Here is a 13,274-nt window from a genome sequence, read left to right as displayed (position 1 = left end):
GTCTTCCGTGACATTGTTTTATCGCAGCCTGTTTTTTTCGTCTTGTAACCTACATTTCTTGGCTATGCAAGAAAGTGAATTCAATGTGAAACCCTGCTGTGACAAATCCTGTAGCTTGTTTGTTGCTATGATAGGCATTTCAGGTTACTAGGATCCAATCAAACAAACACAGTGGCAAAAAAAAAGTACTGAAGATGCAGTGTCCCCATGTACAAGTTATTTTTGTGTATTTTCAGATGTGTAGAAATGTTACATTTTTTTAGTAGGGTGTATTAATTTAAGGGGGGCGCAGTGGCGCAGTGGGTTGGACCACAGTCCTGCTCTCTAGTGGGTTTGGGGTTCGAGTCCCGCTTCGGGTGTCTTGCGACGGACTGGCATCCCGTCCTGGGTGTGTCCCTCTCCGGCCTTACGCCCTGTGTTGCCGGGTAGGCTCTGGTTCCCCGTGACACTGTATGGGACAAGCGGTTCAGAAAGTGTGTGTATTAATTTATTTGGCTGGCATGTTTTTTTCCAAAAGAGACTCAGAATGTTAAGCTATTTAGAACAATTTAACCATTGATACAGCAGGGTCATTTTTACTGTGGTAACTGAAGGCAAATACCTTAATCAAGGAAACTACAGCAGGTGGTGGTATTTGAACATGGGTCCTTGGACTATAAGGTTACAGCTTAAACCACTATATTACCTGCTGCCTCCAGGAAAGAAAGAAGTAATAAAATAATGGTATGATATTACAAAAGCTTTTTTCTTCATAAATTAAATATAAGAATACAGTTTCCATTCTTACCTTTTCTTCCAAAAAGAAAAGGTAAGAACTGAAATATTTTCTTCACCAAGTATTGTGTCGATCTCAAGACTTTTATTGTCTGATTGTTGTTGGGGACTTTCTATGCTCTAACACACACACACACCCACTCTCACACACTGGCAGATGCTTAAAATAGTGGCCATGTTTGCAAACACTTTGCCTCTGGCTTCTGCTCATTCTTGGTCCTTGTAGCCGCATTTTAGGTAACGTTCCAAGTGCAATTAAATTAGAACCAGAAATATGAATCTTGGTAATCATAAGGCCATTGAATAAAAAGAGCTTTTCCCTTCCCATAATAACCCAAACTGTTAAACTTGTCAGCTGATTGACCTCCTGAAAAAAATGGTACCTCTGTGACCCTTATTTAAAATCTATTAAAGTGACACATATACAGATTGTATGATTTTTTTTTTTAAAGTTTATGAGCAATCAGTCTTAAAATGAGTATTAAAAAAATATATATTCGTGCAGATAGTACACTCAGAACAGTGTTTGAACTGTACCTTATGTACTTTTATAACTGAGTATTTCACTATGTAATATTCCAGTATAAAGTGCGGGTGAACATTACTAGTAGTAAATTAAAACATATGACAATAGTTCTTTTAAACAACATTGTGTCTTTTAACGCATCTTGCAGATATTTTGGCAACATTTTGACACTTGCAAATTTTGTCCTTAATGGCAGAATTGGTAGGGCCAGATTTGGTTCTGCCTGTCAGCTAAAATTCATGGCCTGTAACTCAGAATTATGATAATTTTCCACTTAGTGCTTCAGATTCCATATTAGACAGCTGTTTGCAGAAGGATCTCTTGGAGGTGTAAGAAAAACCAGCATGTAGTTTCACATTTCTCTGCTGCACCAGCCATGGGTGATTAAGTCTTTTTTTTGTGTGAAAATTGCATAGGGAAGAGCTTTCTCTGCTTGTCATTACTATTTATGAACGACACTGCAGTCAGTCCACAGCTGAAATAGGGTACAGATGCTGGGAGTGTGCTGAAAGTTAGAAGAGCTATGATTTTACTGTCATTATGAATGTGGTTTGAAGTACAAATATTTGGACTGAAGAGGGTATCCTGCTCTGTACCCATATATGCGCAGTGGCCACTTTATTAGGTATATCGAGCTAGTAGTAGGTATGACCCATTTGGCTGTCAGAGGAGCCTTCATTCTTACTGGTGTGGGTTCAACAAGATGCTGGAAATGTTCCACAATGTGCCCTGGTCCATGTTGACTTATTAGTGTCAAATTGTTCCTGTAGCACATTTGTTGTATGGTGTTCTGTTAGGTTGACATATGGGGAATACATCCAAATGTAAACAGGGTATATTACTTAATATTACAACGTGTACATCACACGTTATATTACTTAATTTTCATTGTGACTTTCTATTCGAATAGTTTATTATGTTCATAAATATATCAGAAACTACATTTTAAGGAAATTCTATACATATTTTGATGTAAGACTCAGTCAACCATTATTTTTCTTAATGCATACCAGCTACGCTATCAAAATGTACAAAGGGGCTTTGCTGTTTATCATTCAGTTTGGCCTGTAGCTGCAAGACTGGACAATTTTTGCATTTTTCAATCAGCTTTACAGTGTAAATTGTTCTCCGTTTATATTTACTTTTTATCTAATAATAGCGAGAACTCTCCACCTGCACATACTGCTGTCCACAATGTTCCAGAATGGGAATTTATTCCCACAGGTAGAATAAAAGGTGCATGTGCAGTTAGGACTGTCAAAGCAACTGAAAAATTCTTTAAAAAAGAAGGCCAAACTTGTGTGTGACTCGCATTTACTCAGCAGTGGTGACCCAAAGGTTAAGTTCTAATATGATCCATGAACTGCTACTGAACTGATATATAATTTCTCACTAGATGTATGCTTGACAGAAAAATCTTGTGTAGCATACTAGAAAAAAACTGACATATTAACTGTTTCGGTTATTACTTCCAAATTTAAAAAGTATCATTTACAACCTTCTAACATCCTCTGTGAAATAGTGTATTTAAATGCATATTCCATCGTCTGAATTCACTTCTCTTTTGAAATACTGTAAATCCAAATCTTAATGCCTTTTACCTTTTCAGAAAACATGAGCTCACATCCTTGGAATTAAAAAAAAAAGACATTTGCATCAATACTCTCTATTTGGAAGCCATGTGGGAGTTTAAATTCCTTCAGCTCAGTTTAAACTGGGTCACTGTAGAGAAGCCATCTGTTTACTTTTAAACATAAACTGAGGCAATGCAAAGGAGTATAATGACAAACTGTAAAAACTGGTGATTTCTTGCTGTTATAGGCAATTTGCATGAAGACTCCACCTCCAGCCCCAAAAGTAGAGGAACAATTCCAGAAAATATTCAAAAGTTTGTGTACAAACTTTTCAATATTTTCTGGAATTGTGCGTATCTAAATATATATAAATTGTGTGTATATATATAAATATATACAAATGTTTCAACAAAAATTACTTTAAGGACTAGAATAAATTATGTATTATATTTTGTAATATAAGATTAAATTGTTTTTATCGTGTCTTTTTATGATGTATATTGATTCGTTATCAGTAACAGACAGAGTCATGGTGGTCCACATTGTGACCCGGAAGTGGGTTGTAAGACGAGGTATACCCCGGAGGGAGAAATTCTGATAATATAATAAGCACCTGTGAGCCAGATAAAGAAAGAGGGGTCACAAGATCACTACCTTTGTTTTTCGCACTGGAAAGCATGTGGACACTGTGCCATTAGAGCCTCTGACCTGGTTCCCTGCCTGGACACTCCTTGGACCCGACACACGCCGGTGCTGGTGTGTCACAACGTATTGTACTGGTGGGATGTGAGCCCCCTACCATGGCTCAGTATTTTATGCTTTGTGTAATTTTTGCGCCACCTTCTCTCCACGAGATTAAAGGTGTAGTAGTGGTACCATATGATAATTAGTACTTTTTTGATTTTGAATTCAGTCGTATCTATATTTGGTGCTCTGTGTTTTTGTCTCATTTTGTTTCCGGGAGACCAGATGCCTTCCGTCTGATTATTTTTGTGAATAAGGTACCTTCAGTTGCTTTTCTGCATTTCTACAACACACATAAACTAAACCACTACGTAGTGTTTATACACAAATACTGTATACTTTTGCATTGATTGCATCATGCAGCCTGACATATTTAGAATTCTGCTTTCTAATTTCTACTTTCCCATGCAAGCCCATATTTACATATGCCTGCTACTGAAAGATATTACTTTATTAGACTTTTTCTGTATTTGTTCCTTTTCTAGCACAACTTCAACAGTCTAATCTGTGTATATAAATGCTTCTCTAACTGCCAACCTGAAGAATGCAAACCATAGCTTGTCAAAGTCACCGAGCCATGAAATTACAGTTATTTCACCCAGCAGCATACTAGCAATGTATTAAAAATGCAGAACTCAATCATACAGCAAAATCATTGAAAATAAAGAAAAAATCCAGCAATTCCCACCATCATTTAAAAAAAAAAAAAAAAAAAAAAAAGGTACATTGCTCTAATAATTTGTTTTACTCACATCAGGATGGATGACTGTAATGTACAAAAAAAGAAGTGCATAAACAATACTGAAACATTCTGATGCACTCAACATTCGGTAGTAATCAGCACATAGCAGGCAGACAGTAACTCAGAGTAGTGTTGCAACTGAACTATACACTACTACTCTGTCATACATTTTTGTATAGTTGAGAAATAACCTGCTCATTTAAGCATACACACACACACACCTTCAGAACCGCTTGTCCCATATGGGGTCGCGGGGAACCAGAGCCTACCCGGTAACACAGGGCGTAAGGCCGGAGGGGGAGGGGACACACCCAGGACGGGACGCCAGTCCTTCACAAGGCACCCCAAGCAGGACTTGAACCTCAGACCCACCGGAGAGCAGGACTGTGGTCCAACCCACTGCGCCACCGCACCCTTAAGCATTATAAATTAATGAAAAAAATATGGTATAATAATGCTTTAAACTGAATGCATCATAAGAATGCTGCACTTTTTCTTTCCCCATGTTGTCTCGTTCTCTGTGTACATATGAGTTTGTGCGTTAGGATACAGAGGCATGGAAGTGTGCGTCTTCTCGGTTCTGTTTATGCTCTGTTTTTCTGTTCCACTGCCTTGGCTCAGTGGCAGGTAGCCAACCGCCTGCTGCCTTTCATTTTCCATCCCCCAGCCTGACCAGCCGCGTGGGGAGTCGACCTCTTGCCCTGCTGAGAGCACATGGGACGGGAGGGAATGAGAAGAATCCATGCTCCCTTGCTACATCCTCTCATTCAGAGCAATCCTATTTTCCCTGCCATGTGACAAATTGAAATTATTACTCCACCACCCAGAACCCTGACACTAATTTTCCAGATTAAAGTAACTTCACAACATCTGCTTTCTTTGAAAAGTAGGAAGGGCTGTTCTTCTGTTGCAGGCCTTAGTCGACTGTTTTAGATGTGAGTAGCTTGCAAAACACACACGTTGTGATTTCAGTGCATTATTTCATTCCATACAAAGAGCAGGAAGATTCTGCCCTTACATAAAAGATTTCCTTCTGAATTAGAGGCATAAGTATATTTATATCAGTGTATCTTGCTATACAATAGTTGAAATGAAATGGTGGTAGTATGAACATTTTCACTTCTATATATGTATTGATATATATATATATATATATGGTTGTAGTACAAACATTTTCACACACATAGAAACAGATAGCCAGATAGAAATAGCTTTAAATATTCTAGGCAATGTATTGTGTGTTTTTCAATTCAATGTGGGCTACTATGAACACAAGCATAGTCAGAGGTTAATATAAGGTAATCTAGAATGTATGTTAAGCATAATGTAATTATGAGCCTATTTATGTAATCTTCCATGATAGCGCAGAATTATCCTACTTAGTGTTGTCCGCACATGCTTTGCACAAGTAACTTAAGATACAGTGCAGATGAAAATGATTTGGCCTTCCGGTACAGCTCTATAAAGGTCACATTTGTACCGCGAAATTCTTGTTCAATCAAAATCGGTCCTTTTTCGGAAAGAATTTTTCTATCAGCAGGTTCTGAATGTTAGATGCATTAGTGAATTAAGACAATTGTTGGAATAAAAATTATCAGCGCGCATGAAAAAAACTCAACTCCAAGGCACATTAATTCACCAAACAATATACTTAAGAAAAAATTTTTGCTCCAAGTCAACCAAAGAATAAGAATAATTCCAGAACAAAATCTAAGCAATTCTCACATGTATAAGCAAAGAAGCTTCATCAGTTTTAAGGTTTACTCCATAGTATAAAAAAAAGTGTAACACACCATGACATGTACTCAAACCAGCCCAAAGGATAATGGAGCTATAATTGCTTTTTTAAAACAATATATCTAAGTAATGGAGGTCACATTATCAATAATATTTCAGTTATTTGTTTTCTTAGATATCTAGATTGCAGCGTGTGATTATTATCATTATATTCAATGACATTTGTAACATTTACCCATTGGACATCTGACCTAACAGTGATTGATCAGGGTCTAGCAGCTTAACTCCACAAGATTGTTTCCCATTTGCGTCTTGCTATTTAAACACATGATTGTGTTATGGACAGGAATAAAAACAATGACAAGCACTACGGATTACAGCTCATTTTGTTTTACCTCATGCTAAGATCTGTACCTTAAAGCAGGGTATTTCCAAGCCAGATTGGTCAATTTTTATATCGTTGTACTACAGTAAATTGTTGTATGTTGAATGTTGAAGTTTTACAACGTTAGAAGGTGAACCTGAAAGACACAAAGAGCAAGTGTATTCCTGGAGTCTCACTTCTTTATTGAAGAAGAAATGGAACGACAGCGTTTCGCTCGGACAATTATTCTTCCCACCCCTCATATTGTTGGACTGATTGTTACTGATTGTTATAGAAATAAAAATCCAAAAGTGCTTGATGCCCAGATATATATAACATTTCATATTTATATGTATACTAAATTTACATTTACTAATTTAGCTAGTGTTCATCTCCAAAGCATCTTATGATGATTTTTACCATTCACACCAGTCCAATTTTAGCGTTTGAGTGATTTTCTGCTGATATAAGGATCACTTGTCAGGCAGGAAAGTGATGTGGTGAATCCTGAAATTTGTTCCTTATATTCGTTCAAATCCCCCAAAGTGGTGTCCCCTTGTCTTTTATTCTTTTACTGGTTATGATTTTTATTGAGGAAGGCATCAGTTTCCAGTTTTAACATCACCCTTGATGGCTTTTATATTCCTTTGTGTCGCAATCTCACTTCAAAGTGAGATTTTCACTCTATGCCCCTTACATAACAATATTCCAAATTCAGCTGCCAAAAAAAAAGTGTCATGGCCTCTTTTCCTTCCAGTTGTTCTTTGCGTACAGTTTCTGCTGCCCTTCACTTCTATCACATCAAGTCAGTTTTTCCCAAACAAAAGTGGCCCTTTCTTGGAAGACTGTGGGTATCTTGTGGGCAGCGGTGTAATATAGAACCCAATGATGATGTCAGCTTGTTATTGACTTTCCAGGTCTGAATGACTGAGCACAGGGTGGGGGAGGGTTGGAATTAATCTATTGCAGGCAGTGGCGAACCAGGCGAAAATGGGTCCACAGGCTTCTGTGGGGGATGGGTGGGATCCTACGGTTACCGCTCATGGCAGACATAATCTTTTTAAAGAGCCGCAGTCTCACTGCCCCTTTACTGACGGGAACAAACGAAATCGGCTTTTTAACAGCCGAGCAACATTTCTGACGCTACGCAAATGAAGGGGCCAGCTGGTGCGGTTTTCAAAATCCCTCTGGAAAAGGCAGAGTCGATTGTCGATATGTGAAAAATGTGCTGTCGGAGTGCGTGTTTTTGCCTCCAAATTTAATCTTGCATAACAGGTCATGCAGGAAACGCGGCTCGGTCACTGCCGAAGCCACAGTCTCGTCTCAGACAGGAAAACAGGCGGAAAAAAGCTCCCGAAGATTTTATCTGCTCCCCTTCCTGTTACCACATGGCCGACATTCACCATAATCACCCCGGCATACCAAGGAGCCTGGAAAATCAAGGTCATCTGCCTGGCAGTATCTTTCTCATTTTTATACATCACAAGGGTGTATATTACTGAATGAGAGGTTTTTTTATGCAGGGTTCTTCGGTCCATCTGTTCCCTGCTTTCCCACATCCACATCACTGCCTTCAGTTAGTACAGCCTGGTTGCCACCAGTGATACATGACTGCAGTGTATTCATTTAAATATCAATGTTTTGATTTATGAAAACAAAATAACCACAGTCAGGATTTATAGACGTTTATTGCCTATTTAAGAACACGGGCATTTAAAGATATTAAATATTATAAATACTGCAGCTGTATAGAGATATAATGAAATATCCTAAATAGATAAATGGACACAGTTCAAAAATGAACAGAAGGTATTTTTAGGGAGTAATTGCATGGCCTTTCTGGGACATCTCCTGTCTGGAATGTAATTATCTACACTTATGTACAACAATTAGAAAAGGTACACATTATTAATGCTAATGGAATATTTTATGCACAGTCAGCAATGACATTTTGCAAGCCACTGGTAAAATACAGTTTTTGAAGAATTGTATGTATTGTACATGCATACACACACACACACACACACACACACGTATATAGCATGATGACTTTCCATATGTATTTAAACATTAAATATTAGTATCACATGGAGTATCTGCCTTACTGCTTTTTATGCTTGACCAAAAAAGTAGATGATTAATTTGTTGCATCTCACATTGTGGACTGTGGTATTACATAGAGTTGTACCATGTAGACTATACCACTTCAAAACTAAATGTGTAAAAACACAAACAGTAGCCTTTCATCTGGACTGTGTACTGCATTTGGAGAGAGCTTTTACACTTCAATAATAACCCAGGATTCACTTACAAAAAAAAAAAAAAAAAAAACTTTTAAAAGAGTTGCTGCCATATTCTGGCAACTATATGTTTAAATGTCAAAGGATTATGTAGGGTTTTAAAGTGTTCACGTAATACTGTTCTGAGTGGCTGAGTGGTAAATTAGTATTTTTAAATAAATTGAAAAAAATAAGTTTCAAAAGATGTGACTGCACATCACACCTTTTACTACAGCTATCCACAGCTGGAGCAGTGGCGTGTTGCTCACTGCTGGAATCCTGCAATATTGCCATTGACGTCCCACCGCTGCGAGCTGCCAATTGTTGTTGGCAGACGGCAAAACCCATATCACTCATTTACATTTATTTATTTAGCGATAAGCAACATACAATGACTTACCACTTTATACTGCATGCTACTTTTTGCTGTATCAGATTTCGGGTCAGTACCTTGCTCAAACGTACTTCAGCAGGGGTAGGGATTAAAACCCAGGTCCCTCAAGCAGAAAGTAGGTCTAACTACTGCCCTACCTGCTGTCCCACTCACAGTTCAGATTTGTCCTGAATTGTATGGAGAAGGGTGTTTTTCTGAATGAAGACCCGGACGGATGCTTTTCTAACAGATGACTCTACATTGGGAATAATGGCACCATTTCCCCTGGGGATGAAATTTTCTATCTGCCACACTGCTTTGCTACTTCTTTTGTCTTCCATCATTTTTGGCAGGTCTGGTGGCATTGGGGTTCAGAGACAAATTTGGAAGTAGAGAGACTTTGGCAAAGAACATGGCAAATCAAAGTTACATAATATCTAGGTTTGTGTTTCACTTGTCTAAAGTGCACAAATAAGTATTTTGCCTTCTACAAAAGTGACTCAATCTGACAGAACAGAAGTTTTCATTTGTCGGTTTAAATTGCTTCCAGTTGTCAATGTAAAATATTAGGTTTCCTCATTGTCCTGAATTATGTAAATATATTATTTTGAACATCTATTCAACACTATAAAATCACATAACACTGCAGTCTTAACTGGCATAAAGTCTCAACACTGTTTATCAAGATTGGACACAGTAAAGAAAAATGTTGCAATGTAGCAGGATGACATGATAAACGAGATTCTGCAAGTCCAGCTACAGATAACACTCTCCCATTACAGGACTTGTAAATATACCTTAAAAGTATATTTTAAACACCTTAAAATTTACCTACATATCTAAAATAGCTATGTGGACCTGAGTGTTTTGGTATCTCTGAGAATTTGTTCTTAGTGTTATGCGTACATATTCGATAAACTTAAATAACACGCAATATGCCAAACTTATTCAGCAATGTTTAGTTAATACAATAATAATGTGATAGCTGTTGAACATCGGATAGACTTTGTGCAGCTAATTATGTGATGTAAATCTAACAATTTTGTGATTAGAATGAATGGGTAAACGTTTGGGCAGCTACTCGTGAGATGTACATTGTAGTGGAATGTAACAAATTAACTGTGCTTTGAATCACGTGTATCCATATAAGTCTCTTTTTGTTGATGTAATGCACTCATTAGAATTTTCCGTGAGATGTGCCTCAATCTGGACAAAGCGTCTGCTAAATGAATAAATGTAAACGTAAGTCAAACGTAACGTCACGTTGTTACGTCACCCGTAAAGCATGCTGGGACAGCGGCCTAATTGTCCAATAGGAATGTACTCTGTATTCCAAAATTATTTTTAACCGAACCTTCTCAATTTCTTACCAAGAAACAGGGAAAACACAAGCTCAGTAGAAAAGTTAACAATGGTAACACCCATCATTAAAAAAGATCACCACTAAAATACACAAAGAAGGATGGAAATTTACCCATTTTTTTATCATAATCGCTGTCCAATTATTAACCAGCACTCCTTAACTTGTTCCAAACCCTTACTTTTTTTTTTCCAGAGCAACTGAAAGAAAGGGTACAAGGAGTAACAACTAAAACTTCACGCAAATCTGATGCACTTAACAGCAGACCATTTACAGTCAAAGTACTGAAGGGCGCAACAGTAACGGTACAATCAGTAACGTCAAAGTGTAACGTCACCCGCAAAGCATGCTGGGACAGCTGCCTAATTATCCAAACAGAGATACACTGAAGACCACGTGACCTGCCACAGTCTCCAGTGAGTGTTATACGTTCGTTGACAATGAGTTTTTAAAACATATAAATCATTTTTTTATTATTATTATTTTAAATGTATTTTAAAATCCAAGTTAAGGCGGTGGAAGCAGCAGACGAGCGACACTCCGCACATTCTGTTCTTTCCACGGCTCGCCCCATTTTCGCGCGGAGAGTCACCTGCGGGGCGCTGAGTGTCTGAAGCCGTTGGCTGCGGCTGTGTCCCCGCTCGCTGGAAGCCGCACCGCGCTCGGCCGCCTTTCCCCGTCAGCTCTCCGACTTCTCCGCGGTCTCAGAACGCGTGTGAGCGTATAAACACCATGCATCTTGTGGGGGAATGTAGCGAGCCGACCGCCGTGCCCGAACAGGCTCCATAGACTAGAGCACCCAGCGAAGAAAATCGGATCCTCCGCGAGGACACAGATTCATTCCGCACGAGACGAGAGAGGCAGGCAGCGCAGCCCAGCACCGCGACCGTAAAGTAAGACAAGCAAGCAGCCAGCGCCGCGGTTAGCGCGAAATACTAATGATAACTTACTTACTGCAGCAGCGTGTGTTTCAGCGCGTTGGACGGCGCGATAACCATAACGTACGTGGCCGAAGCTGAAGTGTTGGAAATACCGTCTGTGTGTTTGCAGTGTGTCATGATGATGGGGTGGGGGGATGGGCTCTCTCTCCCTGCCTGCCTGCCTGTGTGTGTGTGTGTGTGTGTGTTGTGGATGCGTCCAGCTGCCAGCTGTGCAAATAAGCGTTGAGAACCCCTGTCAGAGCAGCATTAGGGAAATAAAAAGCCGGCGAAGTGGACACACACACTTCGCATCAGAAACGTGCAGGAGTGTGGACGGCGAGTCCAAAAGTGGCCACTTCTTCCAATGTCCCGTTTCCAGGTCGAGTTGAACATGACGTGTGTGTTTGTGTGTGTGTGTGTGTGTGTGTGTGTGTGTGTGTGTTTTTTTTTTTTTTTTTTTTTTTTTTTGTTTTTCTTTTTAAAATTCCAGGAATTAGTACCACACACTATCCATGTGGGCTCCAAGTTACACGGGTTGTCTTGTTGGGCTCCGTGGGGATGGGGGGAAGTGTGTGGAAAGTCATGGCTGGGGGGCGGGGAGGTCCCAACCAAAACAGGCCATCTCACCTCAGTCACCATGCTCTACAATGTCTTTTTAAATATTTGCATTGTTTCAATATTGATATTGTGCGCGTATATACATACATGTCATGTCCTCCTTACAGATGACATGTGTGTTTGTAGTATATATTATAATGCGTATCATCACCTGTAAGGAGGGCAAGTGTGATGAAAATGTGGCTGTTAAATAGGTACCTCAGAAATGGCTTTCCACAGTGTTTCATATCATTGGATCCATTCGTTCCGTGCGATTTGCCTATTCAGTCTGAAAAATGTTCTCTTTCTTGTCACTACCGTGTTGATGTATCATCGTGCGACTTTCCTTGGAGTTCCCGAATGTTTGTTTTTTTTTTTTTTAAGGTGTTCTGCCCACTCATTTTGAATTCACTCATATTAGACTAGGATTTCTGCCCTTGATTCCCCCCCCCAAAAAAAAAAAAAAATCTGGTCAGTTATAGCGTTCTTATGGCTCGCTTGTTATAATTTAACAGAGTTATGTTATTGGGTGTCAACCTTAACGGATTCTCAATGTTCCGTAGGTTAATAAAGTCAATTGACCATTGCAGGTGGAGAAATAGACTTTTAAAATGCTTTTTATTCCAACGAACAAGGTTTTCTTGGTAAGGTATTCGTTCAGAATTTTTGCACATTTCTTTCCGCTGGTGCAGAGCACACCTGTCAATCTTGGGTGTGAGAACACGTGCTAGTTGAAGTGGAGCAGGGAAAACCTGCTTTCGCTTAGGGCAGTTTGTAGCAATTTGGGTAAGTATTTCCCAGTTAGCTATGCGTTCCGGGTGTCGGTACACTGGGGCTGCAGTAACCTCAAAAAAAATCATTGTACGTATGGATTTGAAGACTACCACGGCGAGACGATTTTTGCCGACTTCTAGCTCTGTGTAGGCGGTATTCTTTGGATGCTCGGTGGATAACTGTCATATGTACGTGGCTTTGGAGAAAAGCGTCTGCTGAATGAATAAATGTAATGTGGATGTCGTTGAGAGCATAAGTAATGGCGGTGATGGGAGGGGTGGCTTCACCAAACTGCTCCTGGCTTTTACACAAACAACTCGGAAGCTGCGTAGAGGTCCTTGTCTGTTGTTACGTTGTTTTGTGTTGAAAACTGAAAGTGACTAGATGCTGACAAACAGACTGTTTATGTGATGAATCAGCCCGACCTTCACGGTCAGTTTTTGTTCGAAATAAGACACATTCAGAACCGCTTGTCCCATACGGTGTCGCGGGGAACCGGAGCCTAACGCG

General features: G+C 39.4%; 1 protein-coding gene across 1 annotated transcript in view; it reads left to right on the top strand.

The window, feature by feature from the left end:
- The first annotated feature begins 10,864 nt into the window (after positions 1-10,864).
- tbl1xr1a (TBL1X/Y related 1a) overlaps positions 10,865-13,274 on the top strand; it is a 32,310-nt gene continuing 29,900 nt past the window's right edge. The window contains exon 1 of the mRNA XM_018757405.2: positions 10,865-11,366. The gene's annotated coding sequence lies outside the window, so the exon portion shown is untranslated. The remainder of the gene's footprint in view (positions 11,367-13,274) is intronic.

This window comes from Scleropages formosus, chromosome 8, assembly GCF_900964775.1.
Source record: "Scleropages formosus chromosome 8, fSclFor1.1, whole genome shotgun sequence".
NCBI lineage: Eukaryota > Metazoa > Chordata > Actinopteri > Osteoglossiformes > Osteoglossidae > Scleropages > Scleropages formosus.
Note: the sequence above shows the minus strand (reverse complement) of the source record. Positions and strands in the feature narration are given on the sequence as shown.